The following is a 16,169-nucleotide window of genomic DNA, read 5'->3' as shown; positions in this document are numbered from 1 at the left end:
AAAGTGTCAATCATTTTGCCAGTAATACCTCAAATTTCAATTCAAACGCCTGAAGAATCATTTTTTCTGCTGGAAGATATCAAATAAGAGAAAAAATTCTTTTAAACAATTTCTTGCCACAAGTTGGGATGATTTTCATTTCTTCCAATAGGTGCAGCTTTGAACACAAATTCTCTAAAAGCAGCACAGAGGATAACATGTACTGGATAAAATGTGTGCCTCAGCTCCACGGTAAATAAATAGGTAAAGCACTGCTTTCTACAGAAGTGAAAATGGGAAATTCTGCAGTGCTGAAGGTTTTTAATCAAAAAACATACTTTCATATCTATTCCCAAAATCAACAACAATCGTAATAATAATAGTCTATGTAATAAATCATCCTCTTGTATTCATAGCTTTGGTACAGTTCTACTATCCAATGCTTTGTAACTATTGCACTGTTACAAAATGTTCCTAATGCAGAATTAATAGCAGTATTACTAAACAATTACTACCTAATTATTAATGAGTTTAAGTCACATCTAGTATGCAGCTTTAAATTCTGGCTGCTGCATTGCAGCAAGCATGCTAAGGCCTTTACAACCAAGTCTATACCCAGTTCAAGTCGTTCTGAGCTAGACACAATTATTTATTCCAGAGAGGATCTGACTCAGAGGAAATAATCTTTAAACATTAGAGATTTTGAAAAATAATAGAATAGGGGAGGCAATGGTATGGTAGTATTGTCATTGGGCTATTAATCCAGAGACCCAGGGTAATGCTCTAGGAACGCAGTTCAAATCCTACCACGGCAGATGTAGAAATTTGATTTTAATACAAATTTGGAATTTAAAGTCTAAGGATGATCATAAAGCCACTGTTAATTTTCATAAAACCCCATCATCTGGTTCACTAATGTCCCTTAAGGAAGGGAATCTGTCATCTGATCTGGCTGACATGTGACTCCACAGCAATATGGTTGGCAGTGTCCTCTGAATTGGCCAAGCCAACTATTCAGTTCAAGGCAATAAGGGATGGGTAATAAATGCTGGCCCAGCCAGTGCATCCCACTCCCATAAATAAATGAAAAAGGATAAATGGGATCCTGATGATAAACATGAGATTGTTAGGGCTTAGATTCAGAAGAGGAAGGTCCATGGACTAATTAATTAATGAAAAAAGATAGCAAGTATTTGCAGCAGTGTGAGTGCATACACTTCAGGGACTGCATTGGTTTAAGAAAGCAGTGCACCACCATCTTCTCCAGGGCAACTAGGGATGGGCAATAAATGCCGCCTAGCCAGTGACGTCCGTGTCCCATAAATGAAAATTTTTAAAAAAATGTAGACCACCAGGGAAGTAGTGAAAGCAGATGAGTTTGAAAAATGTATGGCCAAATTTGAATGATATTTGAGGCAGTGGGTGATTGTTGTGTATTTAATTTTGAGACCAGGACAGATGGACTCTAAAGTTTATTGCTGCTGCGATGTTAACTCTGCTATAACCTAACATTACCCACTGTACATAATTGCAAGGAAATAAACATAAAGGGAAATTTCTGAGCCAGAAAGAAGAACAACTACAACAATCATTGGAGTCCTTCTTTCATTTTGCAAAACTATGCCTGAGGTCTGCTGCAATTTGAACCTGAGGTCAAGGTGAGGAAACTGTTCTCGCATCCCAAGCAGGTCAACATATGGAAAGAAGAGGGCCAGAGGTTTGCAGGAGTATTCCCCTAGTTCTCACAAGGAACACTTGGTCCTATGCCTTATGCTTCCCTTCCTTTGTCCCTTGCCAACAGCAGGAATTTCCAAAAAACACTGCCAAGCATTTACTAGAGTACCATGAACTAGACCTTTTGATTTGACTTGATTTATTATTGTCACACGTATTGGTATACAGTGACGAGTATTGTGCCTTGCACGCTACACAGACAAAGCATACCGTTCATAGACCATTCACTGGGGAGAAGGGGAGGAGAGACTGCAGAATGTAGTGTTACAGTTATAGAGAACGAGGGTAAAAAGTAGAATTAGAGGGTATGCTGGGGACAGTTCACAAGAAGTCGCCACACTCTGATGACAGCCTTCTGTGAGAAGCAGGGTCAGGGTATGCAGACCAGGTGCAGAAGTCATTGTTGGGACAATTGACTCCTGCCTGGATTTCCCTGATGGGTGCTATTATTATAATAAATGCATTTCAATGGTTTATACAACCTGAACATTTTTGAAAGCTGTGTCAATCATTCTTACCAGCAGAAGCTGAAATCTTTGTTGATGCAAGTAGAATATTTTATTGGTAACGTGAGACTTGTGTTTAAGTGGAGCTTACATATATGCTGAAAGCTCATCAAACGTAACTCAGCTGCTTACTATCCCTCAAATAAAGCAGGAAATTTATTTAAAAAAAGGCAATTTGACATGTTTCCAATCCTTCGTAAACTTGAGCTGATCCAAAACTCTGCAGCCCAGACCCTAACTTGCACCAAATCTTATGGTTCACCTCCTCTTTTTAATGATCAACTTTGGTTCCCACCTCCACAATGACTATTTTTCAAATTCTCACTCTTGTTTTCAAATGCCACCACAGCCTTGCTCCTCCCTACTACTACCAACCCCTCCAGCCTACAATCCCCAAAGTCTCTGCACTTCTTCAATTCTGGAGCATCCCAGATTTTCATCATTGTTGGTGACTGTGCCATCAGCTACCCATATTCTTAGGCCTGCAGTTTCCCCCAGAAACTTCCCTGCCTCTTCTTTAAGATGAATTATAACATGTATCTCTATGTGGTTCAGTGCTAAATTCCTTGGGATGCTTCACTGCATCAAGAAGGTGTTAATATAACCGTAAGTTGTTGCAATTGTAGAAATGGTGCAGGACACTTTCAATTTTACTCAGGTAATGTATTTTATCTGGTTTTTGGGGATTGTAGGCTGGAGGGGTTGGTAGTAGTAGGGAGGAGCAAGGCTGTGGTGGCATTTGAAAACAAAAGTGAGAATTTGAAAAATAGCCATTGTGGAGCTAGAAACCAAAAGAGGAAGACATTAAAAAGAGGAGGTGAACCATAAGATTTGGTGCAAGTTAGGCTCTGGACTGCGGAGTTTTGAATCAGCTCAAGTTTACGTAGGATCGGAAACATGTCACATTGCCTATTTTTTAAAATAAATTTCCTGCTTTATTCAAGGGATAGTAAGCAGCTGAGTTACATTTAGTTACTGTTGAAAACAAGGTAATAATGACACTGGGTTTTTTTATGGATATGCACCACAATTCACCATAGAATCACAGATCCCTACAGTGCAGAAGGAGGCCATTCGGCCCATTGAATCTGCACCAACAACAATCTCACCCAGTCCCTATTCCCATAATCCCATATATTTACTTTGCCAGCCTATGTATCCCAGGACACTAAGGGGCAATTTAGCATGGCCAAAGCATCTAACCCACACATCTTTAGACTATGGGAGGAAAACCGGAGCAAACACACGCAGACATGGGGAGAACATGCTAACTCCACACAGACAGCGACACAAGCCGGGAATCAAACGGAGGTCCCTGGAGCCGTGATACAGCAGTATTAACCACTGTGCCACACCAAAAGGCCATAAGCTGCACCATTTCCAATTGAAAAGGAGTAAAACAAAATAAAAATTTCTTTCTGCAGGCAAAGTTTTCAGTGTCCTATTATTGTAAAGCAGCATACCATAACGGTTAACAGACTATTATACCCTACATGAACCCTATTTTATTAAATTAACCATATCTTTCATTTGATCAAATAGGACAAGTCATAAGGAAACACCTGTAATATTTAAGGTTTGATATCCAATACTTCTATTCAAAGAAACACATGTCACTATAATTGTACATATGCCCTACATTATAATTAATTAAATTGAGAATATAATGACACTTTGAATTTTATTATTTAATGAAATATTGAATCAATGTTTCTAATATTACTGCTTTCCTTAATTTGTATATTGAAGTTCTTACTTTCTTGGGTAAAATATTGAGCATTGGCGCAAAATTATCAGAGAAAAAAAGATCAATTTGCTGTATGTCAAGAAATGAAATAACCCTTTCCCCTCAGTCTCCAACGATAGTGAATTTACTTGTAGCCTGTAGCAGAATTCTGTTTTGCATTATATAATGCATCTTTAAACATTTAGAACTTGTGGACTGTATGCCATTAGTATTTTACCTGAAATTTAACAAAAGAAAACATGAAGCTCTTTAGTGGAATTCTGTTTCATATTATATGTTACATCTTTAATAATTAGAGTTTTCAAATTATGCTATTCAAAGGTTAGTGTACAAACAGCTTTTGCATATTTGTGGAAAACCTTTGTCCTCTACTTTAGATTAATGAATTAACACCTCTGTTAAAATAAAGGAATTTCATACCATAAATTATTAACCAGACTACAACATTTCCAGGTCTTCAAAAAACATCTATATTTTATCTGAAGTTAGAAATCTCTATTCTTTTTTGCTTTGAACCTGATCATATTTGTCATGTCCCACAATATCATTGAGTCACTGTACTGCAGGCCTGTGAGGTACATTGCAACCTCTGAAGTGTTGCAGAGAGCTGTCATTTTCACTCATTACACACATATGTTAAAAGCTAATACATCACTATTTGCTAGTATTGCTGTAAATAAACTAGTTTCGTCATGAAACAATTTCAGAGTAAGTATTAGATTAGTCTTCATGAGGCTGCATTATTACTTGGACTAATTTATGCTGTTATAACTGAACATTTCAGGTCTCAAAAGATATGCGCAGTCTGTATTCTTTCAAAATCTGAAATATTATCAAAGTATTTAATTCTTTCAACTCTCTTGTTACTGAGGACACACCAACCATACATTGCCTTTTGGTGCATCTTTAGAAAGTATGCCCTCCCTAATCTGCCACTTTTTATCCAAAATTTATGAGGGTGGGAAAGCATCAATGAAAAAGGACTTGAATTGAGACAGCACCTTTTCACATTTCTCAGAAACATTCAAAAGCAATCTGAATCAAACAGAATGTTTTACAATTAAGCACATCTATTGGCTATGCTTTGCATAGGAGGAATATATAATGGCAACGCAATCACGGAACTCAGTGTACTCAATATATGGTGCAAAATTTCTGTTGACTAAGGGAATTCTAGCTCAATTTCCTATATGCGCTGCCCTCTTAATATCAGGAGCACAGTAACACAAGATCTACCCTACAATGTCTTATTTTGAAGTACAGCGACAGTTTTAGGTGCCCATATATAGTAAACATTTACACATACAGTGACTTTCACAAGGGGCGAAACAATGCCTGTCAGCGTTATCGATCATGCAACATTCAATAATAACTTGAATTCGTATAGCACCATCACCATAGTAAATTATCATTTGAGACTAGAGTGCTAATGCAGCTTAGGAGACTCAAATTCAGGAATTAAGGTTGATCCCACAACCTTCTAACTCGGAGGTTGAAATTCAAAGAAGCGTATCTTGAAGTTGAACTTAGGGTCACAATTTCCATCCATGGCTTGATTATCCAAAACTCCAGTTCCAAATATTAAAGATATTGGGTGAGTGCTTGCATAATCAATAGTATTAATGGATGTATGTCCACCTCGAGTGGGGTGAAATGAATTTACTTTGGGTACCTTGCTGCAGTTGAGGAAGGCCATGTGCCTAGGAGAACACTGTCACAAAATGTTAAAATGCTTTCTAGGCTAAGTTTAGGATTTTGATATAGACGTGCCTTTTGATGTAGACATGCCTTTTGGTACGAATCCATCTTAATTGGTACGAATCCTTCACAGCCTTAAATGTTGTTCTTCATAAGGTGTGGTAGTCATGTTTAACCAGGCTGGTGTGCCTTAATCTTAGAACATGTGCATATTTTTATTCATTCAGTTGCTGGCTAGGCCATCCCTAATTGCCCTTGGGATGGTGGTGAGTTGTCTTCTTGAACCACTGCAATCCACGTGGTGTAACTACACCCATAGTGCTGTTAGGCAGGGAGTTCCAGGATTTTGACACAGGTTTTGCATGGGTGTACAGTAGTGATGGTATACAGCGAATAGAAACATAGAAGAAAGAGGCAGGAGGAGGCCGATTGGCCCTTCAAGCCTCCTCCACCATTTATCACAATTATGGTTGATTGTCCAACTCAATAGCCTAATCCTGTTTTTTCCCCATAACCTGTGATCCCATTCACCCCAACTGCTATCTAGCCACCTCTTAAATACATTCAATGTGCAATATTCAACAGTGCTAGTCACTGAGTGCTGACTTTATGACAGCATAAAATCAGCAGACACCTTTCACCTCGTGGAAGATGAAAGATATCCCTGCCACTGGGTCAGATTTCAAATGACCAATTTACATTTTTGTGATTTATGTTTACCTTTCTCATGCACACAGGACATCCCTTCATCAACATCTTTAAAGTAACACAATTTGAGCCTAAAATATCAAGTCTAATTTCAAAATGTAACGTATAGATCATTCTGAGCTAGGTTGTGATGTGAAAAAAAATCACTATGGCTCAAATGCGCATTGGTGAAACCTGGGCGTAGGTTGGGAGATGTACATCAGTTCCTCACAGATGTCCTGATGTACACACTTGCATGGTAATTACCCAGGAAGCTTAAAGGTCCCATGGGCTTATTTCCACTGCCCACTGACACAGAGTTCAGTATGAGAGACTTGGGCCCGGTATGCGGAACTTACTTGGATACTTAACCAGGAAATGTTAAACTGATCATTACCTGGATTAATTTGGATTAGCCAGTATAACTGAATTGAAGATTACAACAGAAGCTCCCTCTCCGTCTGATCTTGCCTGAGTACCCTACACCCCTCTCTCCTTCTTCCCCATCCACCCACAAACAAAACCCTGCTCCAAGTACTCCTATCCCCGATAGCTCTCTCTACCCCTGCCCCACCTTAACAGCTGCCCATCCACCCCATTACACACGCGCACCCGCCGCCCAGTCTCTTAGCCACCCAATGCACTCATTTGCCCACCTGAGACCTTACCTGAATGCATCAGCGAATGCTGTAAAACGTGTGTGTCCTCTCTCCACACATCTTCTTCTATTCTCAATGATCTTTCAGTGGAAGACTGCACTGACCCGTCACTGCTGCAGTCAGGATCAGAAGTCCTGGCCAAACTAACGCAATAAGGTGAGGCGCAGAAATCTTTGTGGGCAGCGACAATGCTGAAGTATCTAAGGTGACTGGAAGACCTGGCAGCGATAAAGATGTCCCCATGCAGATTCTCACTCACTGTCCATTGAACATTTTCTTGGACTGTCATCAAAAGAAAAGCAAAGGATTACAATGAGTAATTCTCCCCATCTGCTCTTAATCCATCATTTAAAGAAGAGAAAGATAAAAGTGATTTCAGCTGCTTAGCTAGATTCTGATCTTGCTTGGGAAAGAAGAAGAGGGCTGTGGGCTTATAGTCGTAGCTGCATGACCTGAGCCTTCAGTTTCAGCACAGAATTTCAGAATCTGCAAAACCTGTCAGCGGGACTCCCGGTGAAGAAGGTGGAAACTTTAGCAAAACTTAGAAATTATTCATTCCGCCGGTAGTTCAGTGAACACATTCCTCATTCAAGTACAATAAGTGCTGGAAAAATCTCAGCAGGTCCGACGGCGTCTGTGGAGTGAGAAGAGACCCACCATTTTGTGTCTGGATGACTGTTCGTCAGAGCCAACTAGGGTCATCCAGACTCGAAATGTTCGTTCTCCTCTCACTCCACAGATGCCACCAGGCCTGCTGAGATTTTCCCAGCATTTTCTGTTTTTGTTTCAAATTCCAGCATCTGTGGCAATTTGCTTTTATCTCACTCAAGTGCCCAACTTTGCTAAGCACCAATATCCAGCTTTGAATTATGAAACTGCATTGTGGTTGATGCCTATTTTTCAAGTTTTTCACTCAAGGTACTGCTGACATAAATAGCAACTTCTAACAGCCACAGATAAAAGTGTCACATTTTGTCTCAGATTCTCACTGTGGATTGTAAAAAATGATATAGCTGCCCTACTACGCTCATATTTGGCTGCTGGACACTTTTTTTTTGACAGATCCAAACCAATTTCATGCATTGTCCTGATTTTAAGTTTTCATTTTTTGCATTTTCAACTTTCCAGTATTCGAGGGATCAGTCTGAGGGTTTAGTACCACCTGCACTAACTAACCTCCTGTTGATCACCTCAGCAATTATTAATCATGTGCGAATCTAAAAGACTTGACCAGCAAGCTCTTGCACTGAAAGACAGTGGAACAACCTTTAAGGAGTGGGAAATCAGTCCAAGTTTTCCTCTCCCTGATCCAAGGACAATTGCAATGCCGCTAACTTGTCTGACCCAGTACAGACTACAGGATCTCCCTGATCCCTATGTACCGGCTGTTCGCTATCTTAACCAACCAAGACACTGAAGAAGCCAGATCACACGATAGGACCGTTCCTCAGATGGTCTGGTTTGTTCACGACAGGTGCAACAAGCTAGGGATTCAGTTATAGCACTACCCTTGCCAAATCAAATTGCAAGTAGAAGTTGAGAACAGAATGGTTCACGTAACATTCCATCTTAATACTTTACTTTTCCCAGTCTTTGAATGACAGAATTTGAATTTCTGGCACAATCAATGCATTACACTTTGGAAGGTAGAGATCGCGCATGTGGGGCATCCTTCTGTTATCAACAACTGTTACCAACAGAACTCAAACGTTGCTCATTGCTGAATTCTAAAAGGAACAAGTTTTTTCTTTACTCAATTCTAACTTTTACTCAGTTTCTTCATTTGTTCTCCTCCTGGAGAGATTATTTTTCTATATTTCACAACTGTGGAAGAAAACTACAGTGTACAACTGCGCATAGGTATACTGTGATGCCCAAAATAGGTTGGTACACTTGCCTTTCGGTCAAATGGACAAACTTAATTCTGGCATAACACACACGTGTGTATTGTTGCTAATCAGTCTTTCAGAACATTGAAGACAGTAATTCCTTGGTGAAGAAACTAGCCACGTTTCCAGGTTTTCAACTAAAACCATTGGTGCTTCAGCAAGTATTAGTTTAGCAATAAATATAGGTCACCCCCTTCACAAGAAAATTTGTATATGTAAAGGTATCTTTAATTCAGATTTGTAAGATAATCATTCGGGGAATAAGGTAACAGAAGGACTCCAGGAGAGAGAAAGTAGGAAAGACAGACAGACTTGAATTTGAATATCACCTATCATGACCACAGGATGTCACAAAATATTACATTGCCAATGAAGTCCTTATGAAGTGTTGTCACTTTGTAATTTAGGAACCATTGTAGCCATTTTGTGCATAATACATTTCCACAAACAGCAATGTGTTACTGACCAAATAATCTGTTTTTGTAATGTTGATTGAGGGATAAACATGGCCCAGAAAAGGGTAAATACTGGGCTCTTCTTTGAAATAGTGGCGTGGTACCTTTTATACCCATCTGAAGGGGTAGATTGGGCTTCCTCTCATTCAAAAGATTGCACTCCCTCAGCTCTGTGCTAGATTTTTGTATTCAATCCAGGAGTGGAACTTGAACCCATAACTCTCTGAGACAGAAGTGAGAGCGTGACTCACTGAACCATATCTTACAACCAGCAAGGCAGTGGAGCGTCTCCAGTAGAGGACAGGAGAGTGGAGGGAGTATTCTCGAGTCATGTGGCTTAAGAAACGACAATGCTTTTCTTCTAAAAGATTATCCACATATGCAACCAAATGTAAAACAGCAGGGAGTCAATCCTGCTTCCACTTCAGATTTCAAAACTGTGAATTCTTTGTCTGAGCAATAGCCTCACCATTGTAGAAAAGTGAGTATTGTATTTCGAATCTTCGCTGACAGTCCATCTTACAAACCAGTTCTCTCATTTACACCTCGTGTGCCAATACTGGTTTGATTGATCACTAATAGCCTGTCTGCTCTCATGAAACAATGCTCCCTGTCTCCTCCATTATCTTCTGTCAGTTCGTCTAATTCGCACATTTTTATGGACATTACGACAGCACACCTGAGGAACATGGAACCCATTTCTCTACATCTCTTCTACATTTCTACTGATCCTGGGCTCTGAAGCAAGAGACATGATAAAACTCTTGAGATTCTGTCTGCCCAGTGACAGGTCATACTAATGATCTATTTGGCATCTACTACAAAAGGCATTTTATCTTTAACCTGCAAGTGGCTACACTCCTTTATTCCAAAATCTGTGATTTATGATGCCTTATGCATGACCACCTACCCACCCACAACCAAAACTGAAATTTTTAATCGGAGTACAACAAACTAAAAAGTCTACAGAACATCTTTCCCATTTGAAAATTATTTAGGGCTGAATTCGCCCAAGACCCCACCAATGGGTTAAATGGGGCGGTGGGGTGGGGGGGGATAGAATGAATTTACAGTGGCATGCTCCGCTAGTGTCCACCATATCGTATCAGGAAACCAACTAAAGGCTGGCATGAAACTCATCTGCTTCCTGTAATGGGATGCAGATATAGGTCTGACAACCCTGCAATGCCGGCATGAAAACACGACAGTACTAAGTATGTTTGGAACAGCGCAGCAAGCAGGTGTCAGGACTCACATGAACAATGCCTGGGGCTGCCTCTGCAGTTCAGGATGGAGGCTGCCAGCAACCCTGGACCCAGAAGACTACAGCAGTGTGAGTGGGAGGGAGTGGCAGGAACACCTACAGTTGGACCTTCTGGATTTGGTATCCTGGAGCGGGTCCATCTTCTAGCCCCAGAATGTCCCTGAATCCATCTTCTTTCTCAGCAGGTCTGCTTTCTTTTTTCAATACTAGATCAGTAATGTGACTTTACAATGTGGCATTTGGATAGGAGAGTGGGCAATACGCCATCAGGCCTGCTCCAGCATGGAATATGGCACAAAACACCTGGCTGATAATTAATGGGATCGGGACTGGAGGACTTGCTATGTTTTCCTGCCGATCCCCACAGCGGGAAACACTACAAATTCCTGTCCCCCCACAGGACCCATTATACTAGGCCCAAATCAGGCATGATCCCAATGCAGCACAAGTTGCTCTTACCTGAAGAGGCTGGCAGCAAAAATAAGGCAAACTGGCTGCTCGACTGGTTCATTGGCTACAGGTCCTATCCACAGCTCCAGAATTCAGTCAGCAGTCAGGTGAAGTCAAATTCATCAATTTGGACATCAGCCAAATGCCTCCAAAGACCCAAGGATGAGGCATCAGGAAGGTGGCGAGCAATGGCTGGCCTGCAGTTTTAAAGTGGAGCTGGACAAAACACTCCTTCTTTATCTGGCTCCAAATTCAGTAAATCAAAAATGCTCAATTTCAGCATTCCCCCGCCAGCAGTCCCTCTTCTCCGGTTGTCAACCGCCTTAGGTGAGCTTGTGTAAGCCACGCCCATTCTTAGATTAACTTGGCAAAGCGGCCTGAAACTAGCATCAGACCCCTATTTGTAATTCAAGAGGCCTAACAGCAGCTTCTGGCATGCATCCTGTGTAGCTACTGAACAGCCTAAGACAATATGATGCCCAGTGAACATCTGGCACAGAATAAGTATTTGTGGGCCATGCATCATATTCAATCTTTGGGTGCCTTTTTTCTGTCTGTAAAATAAGAATTTGATTTAATTTCTAAGCAAAAATTATTCATAGAAAAGAATCCATGACTTTTGTGACACATCGTGATATAATTTAGCGCAATCCATGACAGCAGGTAGTCCTGTCAAAAGTATATGTGTAATAGTTTTAATGTTTTTCCTTTGCATACAAAGTTACAAAGTCCATATGCTTAATGTCACACTTGAAAGTGCTAATCTGTGCATCTTCTTCAGATGGTTCAATTAATGTAAATATCACTATCTGAAGCTCTTTAAGCTATCTGGAATTGCCTTTTATCGAAAATATAAAATGTCATTTTTTAAATAAATTAGCTTTGTAGTCTTGTGTACTTTAAATCTAAACGTATACCGTCAATAAATGCATTCAAAATTGTGGAAAATCAGTACTGTACTTCACTAGAGTGTACTGTGTGTATTCAGATTAAGCGTGTTCACAATGTAACCCAATTTAATGCAAATACGTACAAGTCAAACATGCACATAGCCCATTATCCAACACTCTGTACTTTATTCAAAGCTCAAAGCTTGACCTGGGTTAAAATTTAAGGAAGGGAACACTGTAACAGTGAAGTGAACCATCACTATGTGCTTGAGGCATAACAAAACCTACCTAACTGCCTTCTGCTCCACAGCAGTGGTCTGCAGAGATAACCTCTTCTGAACTACAGACTGAAAATTTCACAAATATTTGAGCTTATCTTTTGCTGCGTGCTGTTTCTTGGCACTCTCCACTGCTCCCTCCAACAGCAGGTAATTGGATTCAGCTCCAAGTGCAGGTTGCTTGCACTGGCTACAAGTCTTAAGGCTTTACATATTTTACAACTACTGTGCTGCTACATCCCAGCCAAAAGCAGTGGGCACCTCACCAAACCAAACTGTTGGTGTTCTGGCACTTAAAAAAAATCATTATTTAATTGTACAAGTGCCCTACACATCTCCCAAACCCACTGCAACAGCTGTCCTTTCTACACCAGTCATCCGTAACTTATATTATATGCCAATCAATGTGGCATTGTAGATGGGCAGTCAAGACAAATCGGAAATCAAGTAGGATTAGAGGGTAAGAGTGAATTGGACCAGGCCTGTAGGAGGACTCTCTGAAGGTAGGTAGAAGAGGCCATAGGAGAAACTGAGATTGTGGAGACAGGGGTCTCCGATTTTACCATGGCATTGCACCCGTTTTCTGGCATGAAAACTTGGTGAAGTTGGACGTGAGGCAAGTAACATGATCCGCGCCCACCTCTGAGCCGGTTCCCCCTTTACCAAGGACTGAAAATAGCCGTGATTGGGACCGTGCCCGAAATGGATATATTTAAATTGACTTAATAGGTTGCACGCCCAAACTTGCTGGCATTTCCCCCTTTACCACCGTGTTCACCCATCCAGAATCAGTGCGAAACAGACATGCTCCACAAAAGTCTGATTTGGGCACTCCAGTTAGTGAGGAGCTAAGTGCCGAGCATCCAACGGCTCTCTGCTTGAGATCAGTGGAGGGGGAAGGGGAGGTGGTCCGCCGCAACTCTGCCCGAGATTGGTGGCAGGGGAAGGGGAGAAGGGGCCCGCGATCAGTCTGGGTGACGGGTGGGTAAGAGATAAGGGGGTCAGTAATGTTATGGGGGGTGAGGCAGTGTCTCTCTGGGTGGGGAAAGGCATTATCTGGCCCATGAGGGTTGTGGCAGAGGAGCCACATTCTATCATTTTATTTTTCTGCACATGCACAGTTAGAGGCACACATCAAAACGGTAGGATTTTGGGCACGTTAAACTGTACCCACAGGCTTCTCCAGCACGACTGAGAATTGCCGATATTTTTGCCAGCAGAGTACGTATGGGGGTGCCTGAGAACGGATCTAAAAGTTGGATCTGAAACACTCCCAGTTTCAAATCTGTCCAGCACTTAGAATCAAAATAGGGCCCAGGAGCTGGAATTCTGCAATCTTGAGACTAAGTGCCATGGCAGATCAGGGAATGTAGAGTTTCCCCGCTGCGGAGGCTGACCCTGTCTAATTAATTATGCACTTAGGTGTTTCACTCGTATTCCGTGCCGGGCAGCCCTGGATGGTGTGTAGACTGCCATCATGTCCAGATGCCATATTGAAAAGGTGTCCAACATTACTAACCACAACACTGACCCAATATTGAAGAAAGAAGGTGGACCTTTTTTTAAATTTATTTGTGGGACATGGGCGTCACTGGCTGGCCAGCATTTATTGTCCATATTTGATACAACTGAGTGGCTTACTAGGCCATTTCAGTGGGCAGTTGAGAGTTGACTTCACATTGCTGTGGCTCTGGAGTGACGTGTAGACCAGAAAATGAAGATAGAACACTGGGAACATTCTAAGACCGGACGAATTCCGAGAATGAAGATAGCTCTCTAGTAAATTCTAAGGCTGGAAGATGGACCCCTTTAGGACACTTAATCTGGAAGTGCACCTGCAGATGCACCCTGGACTTGCTGACGTGGTGTTCAGAGCCACCATCCCGAGCTCCACAGGCAGCCCCTGACTTTGTTCAGGTGGGACCTGACATCTGCTCACCACATTATTCTGAACATGTTTCACACCAGCACATTATCCCTCTGGCATCACACAGAACGTAAGAACATAAGAACATAAGAAATAGGAGCAGGAGTAGGCCATCTAGCCCTTCGAGCCTGCCCCGCCATTCAACAAGATCATGGCTGATCTGAAGTGGCTCAGTCCCACTTTCCCGCTTTCTCCCCATAACCCTTAATTCCCTTGTCTACCAAAAACCTCTCTACCCATGTCTTAAATATATTTAGCGAGGTAGCCTCCACCACTTCAACGGGCAGAGAATTCCAGAGATTCACCACCCTTTGAGTGAAGAAGTTCCTCCTCAACTCCGTTCTAAACTGCCCCCCTCCCTTATCTTGAGGCTGTGCCCTCTAGTCCTGCTGTCCTTTCTGAGCAGGAAGAACCTCTCCACCTCTACCCTATCCATCCCTTTCATCATCTTATACGTCTCAATGAGATCTCCCCTCATCCTTCTAAACTCTAATGAGTACAAGCCCAGTATATTCAGCCTCTCCTCATAGCTCAACCCCCTCAACTCCGGTATCAGCCTAGTGAACCTCCTCTGCACTCCTTCCAAGGCCAAAATATCCTTGCACAGGTGCGGCGACCAAAACTGCACACAGTACTCCAGCTGCAGCCTCACCAGTACCCTGTACAGTTGCAGCAAAACCTCCCTACTTTTATATTCAATCCCCCTCGCTATGAAGGCCAGCATCCCATTTGCCTTCCTGGCCACCTGCTGCACCTGTAGGCTGGGTTTTTGCGACTCATGCACAAGGACCCCCAGGTCCCTCTGCACTGTAGCATGCTGAAGCTTTCTGCCCTGTAGGCAGTAGTCCTTCCTACCATTATTCCTACCAAAGTGGATAACCAGAATTTGGTGTGGGAGGAATCAGACATTCATCTGCATCCCATTAGTGAGCTGCAAATAAAGTTCATGCCAACCTCTGGCAGGCTTTCATTGTTGGCACTAGTGGAAAAATCCCACTGTAAGATCATACCTATGAAACCAATTTTTGGGCCTCCTGTCATATATTACTCCAGGCCCACCATCAAACCCATTGGCAAGAGCTTGGGAGAATTCCACCCGGGACTTGGATACGGGCGAGGACAGAGGAGATGTATGCAGTGCTGCAGCAGAGGGCAAGGAAGGAGAAGTTTCAAAAAGATGTGTTTTTTTGTGTGTGTGTTGTGTATGATCGCAGTCTAGGAGTCAAGGCTGAATACACCAGGGGGAAATGCCACAACAGAAAGAGACATCGAGTGAGGGGTAGGTGGAGGTCGGATTAGTCAATAAGCAAAGTGGGATACATGACACGAAAGCTGTAAAACATGTTTAAGCATCGCTTCTGATTTTTCTTAAATGGGTCTGACAGCATCTATGGAGAAAGAAACAAGAGTTAACATTCCTCGTATGACAGTACTTCAGGGCTAAAGAGGAGAAATGTAATAGGCTGTTTAAAAGGTGGTGGAGCAGGTGGACTGAAATAGTAGGTCAAGGGTAGCTGAAGATCAGGAGAGATTTGACAAAGATGCCATGGACACAAGACAAAGGGAATGTTAAATGGTGGTGTTAAAGACCAAAGAAGGTGCTTAGTGGCGTAAAGGTAAGGTAGCAGAATGTGGTACTTGATATCTATTTCTTTCGTTGACTCTTGGATAATTTGTTTGTGATGCTCTTGAAGCCTGTCCAAAAACCGCCACCAAAAAGAAATTCACAAGTTTTACTCTAATGGTTTTCTATAAGATTTCTTCTGCAGTTTGCTATGGTCTGAGTATGTGTAATGGGTTACATGATGCTGGTCTGAGCCATAGCACATTGTCATGATGGTGCTGAGTACACCTGAACAGCAAGTCAAAAAGAATTATTTTTGCCTGTCTTTAATGCTCAAGAAATTCTTATCTTTCACTGAATTAAACAAATACATGAATGGAATTTATTTGTTTTTGAAACAATTATCCATGAGACATGGCAAATCGCATCGCATCGGAGAGAC

Source organism: Carcharhinus amblyrhynchos, chromosome 7, assembly GCF_965287045.1.
Source record: "Carcharhinus amblyrhynchos chromosome 7, sCarAmb.v2.hapA, whole genome shotgun sequence".
Classification (NCBI taxonomy): Eukaryota; Metazoa; Chordata; class Chondrichthyes; order Carcharhiniformes; family Carcharhinidae; genus Carcharhinus; species Carcharhinus amblyrhynchos.
This window is presented reverse-complemented; position numbering follows the sequence as displayed.